We start from the raw sequence: 3200 nt of genomic DNA on the forward strand, positions 1-3200 counted from the left end.
TTGGAAAAGACTCTGATGCTGGGAGGGATTGGGGGCAGGACGAGAAGGGGACGACAGAGGATGAGATAGCTGGATGGGATCACCAACTCGATGGGCGTGAGTCTGAGTGAACTCCAGGAGTTGGTGATGGACAGGGAGGCCTGGCGTGCTGCGATTCATGGGGTCGCAAAGAGTCGGACACGACTGAGCGACTGATCTGATCTGAACTGAAAGTAGTTGCCAGGAGGAGAACTTTGAAATGGAAGCTGAACTGAACTGAACTGAAGAGGTTTTGTTTATCAACAAATGACTTAGGCATCGAACTTTGCACTATGGATTATATGCACTATATCAAATAATTATGCACCATATCAAATCTATCACTCTATGAGTAGAAATTAAGGCTTTGTGTCATTTTCATATGTTGTAGTATTTCTTCAAATAAATCTCTCCTCTAAACAAACAAAAAAAGCAGGAATCTGATCCTTCTATTCCCACATGAAAAACCTCTAAGGTTTCCCATTGTGCAAAACATGATTCTTCATATTGTTTACTAGAGATCCAGTTCTAAAGTGCCTTTCCAGCTTCCTTGTTAATTACTCCCTGTTGTATCCGACTCTCTAGCCATGACCCAAATATGCCAGGACCACCAGGGAACTCCTACCAGGTATTCTTAAATTTCTCTTTTCCTACCTATTTTTACTCAGCCTAAAATGTCTTGGAGCCTGGATACCACATCTGTGAAAACGTGGTTACCTAGCTCCAGGTTTGTTGAGATACTCAGTGACTCAAGTGGTAAAGAATCTGCCTGCAATGCAGAAGACTGAGTTTGATCCCTAGGTCAGGAAGATCCCCTGGAGAAGGGAATGGCTACCCACTCCAGTATTCTTGCCTGGAGAATTCCATGGACAGAGGAGCCTGATGGACTATAGTCCATGGGGTCACAAAAAATCAGACACAACCGAGCAACTAACACTTTCACACTTTGAAAGATAGTAAGCCATGCTTGTAAGGAAGCTCAGCCTATGGTTATTTTTAAGAAAAAATGTTTTTCAATTGACCTGGTTAAAATTCTGCTTATTTTTTTAGCCTTGTGCAATAACTTTATTATTGACTTTATCTGAAAAATCTTGATTGAAAATTGTGGTTTGGTTTATCAACTCCCAGCAGGCTGTTCCTGAGCTCTAAGAAAGCTTCCCTTCTTCTGAACTACTCAGTCTTTCTTCTGGACAAGTGACATTTTGGGAATGCTCTACCTCTTCTTTTTAACATTTTTTTCTTAGGCTTCTTCTCATCCACTGGATTCTCTCATATTGCAGGGTGAACTTTCTTATGCTTTTCCTCCATCATGTCTGCAGTTACATTGTTCTCTACGTATTGAGAGGACTGTTTCTTGTAAGCATCCTCATCTTCTTCATTCAGGTAACACATATAATTTGCAGTGTTCTGCCCCATGATGTGTTTTTAGTGTCCCTCAGCATTGAATTCCTTGCTTTCTGAATCATAACCAGGGAACCACATGGCACTATGAGGGATAGACAAGCCTCCATCGACAGCTCCCTTTCGGGCCCCCCAAACTTTTTTTCCAGTAGTAGTCCTGGCAAACCAGTCAATCCTGAAGGAGATCAACCCTGAATGTTCTTTGGAGGGACTGATGCTGAAGATGAAGCTCCAATAGTTTGGCCACCTGATGCAGAGTCAACTCTTTGGAAAAGACACTGATGTAGGGAAAGACTGAGAGCAGAAGGAGAGGGGGTAGCAGAGAATCAGGTGGTTAGATAGCATCACCAACTCAACGGACATGAATTTGAGCAAACTCCAGGAAACAGCGGAGGACTCAAGAGCCTGGCGTGCTTCAGTCCACGGGGTTGCAAAGAGTCAGACATGACTTAGCAACTGAACAACAGCGATCCTGGCAAGCTCTGCATCCAAATAACACATGAAGACACCAGACTGACCATCAGTGTTTTCCACATTGTATTCATCTCTAGCCATCTCGACATGGCCTTCATAAATTCTGTCCACACCAAACCTATTAAGAAGCCTGCTGGCCAGCAGCAAGCCACTACAATATGCTGCAGCATCATTTGTCAGGTCAGCCTTCACACCACACTTTGGGAGTTCGTGAGCATAAACTGCACCAGCTGTCATATCTCCTTCTATATGGGTGTAAGCAATCTGGCAAATGATATCCCTGTTGCTTACATGAACTATCATTCTATATTTGGGTGTATGATACTTATTTTTATCTTGGATTACAAATCGTTTGTGAGCAGAGCAGTCAGTTTTGCCCTCTCTCCATCTTCTGAATTTAACTTGGTATCTCTTGAAGTATGGCTTCCTAGGTGGGTCAATGGTAAAGAATCTCCCTGCCAATGCAGGAGATGTGAGTTCGATCCCTAGGTTGGGAAGATTCCCTGGAGAAGGAAATGGCAGCCCACTCCAGTATTCTTACCTGGAAAATCCCATGGACAGAGAAGCCTGGTGGGCTATAGTCCATGTGGTTGCACAGAGCTGGACCCAAATGAGTGACTGAGCACACTCTTGGTGGTTGTGGTGGTTTAGTCGCTAAGTCGTGTCCGACTCTTGCGACCCCATAGACTGTAGCCTGCCAGGCTCCTCTGTCCGTGGGATTTTCCAGGAAAGAATACTGGAGTGGGTTGCTATTTCCATCTCCAGGGGATCTTCCTGACCCAGGAACTGAACCCAGGTCTCCTGCACCTCAGGCAGATTCTTTACCCACTGAGCTATGAGGGAAGCCCAAGCACAGTCTTGAAGTAGGCCTTATGCCTGACAACTTTGATAAACCCCATCCTGCAAGTCAGAGCACCAACTCTGTGGCTTGCCACAAAGCTGCAGAATTAGCACAGCTCTGGGGGTGGGGTGGAGGTCAGTTCAGTTCAGTTCAGTTGCTCAGTCGTGTCTGACTCTTTGTGACCCCATGAATCTCGCAGCACACCAGGCCTCCCTGTCCATCACCAACTCCCAGAGTTCACCCAAACTCATGTCCACTGAGTCGGTGATGCCATCCAGCCATCTCATCCTCTGTCGTCCCCTTCTCGTCCTGCCCCCAATCCCTCCCAGCATCAGAGTCTTTTCCAATGAGTCAACTCTTTGCATGAGGTGGCCAAAGTACTGGAGTTTCAGCTTTAGCATCATTCCTTCAAAAGAAATCCCAGGGCTGATCTCCTTCAGAATGGACTGGATGGATCTCCTTGCAA

General features: G+C 45.4%; 1 pseudogene; it reads right to left on the bottom strand.

The window, feature by feature from the left end:
• Nucleotides 1–1135: 1135 nt before the first annotated feature.
• Nucleotides 1136–2792, bottom strand: LOC104982386 (annotated as a pseudogene).
• Between the last annotated feature and the right edge of the window lie 408 nt (nucleotides 2793–3200).

The sequence above is a fragment of the Bison bison genome, unplaced genomic scaffold (assembly GCF_000754665.1).
Source record: "Bison bison bison isolate TAMUID 2011002044 unplaced genomic scaffold, Bison_UMD1.0 scf7180017864530, whole genome shotgun sequence".
Taxonomy (NCBI): Eukaryota; Metazoa; Chordata; class Mammalia; order Artiodactyla; family Bovidae; genus Bison; species Bison bison.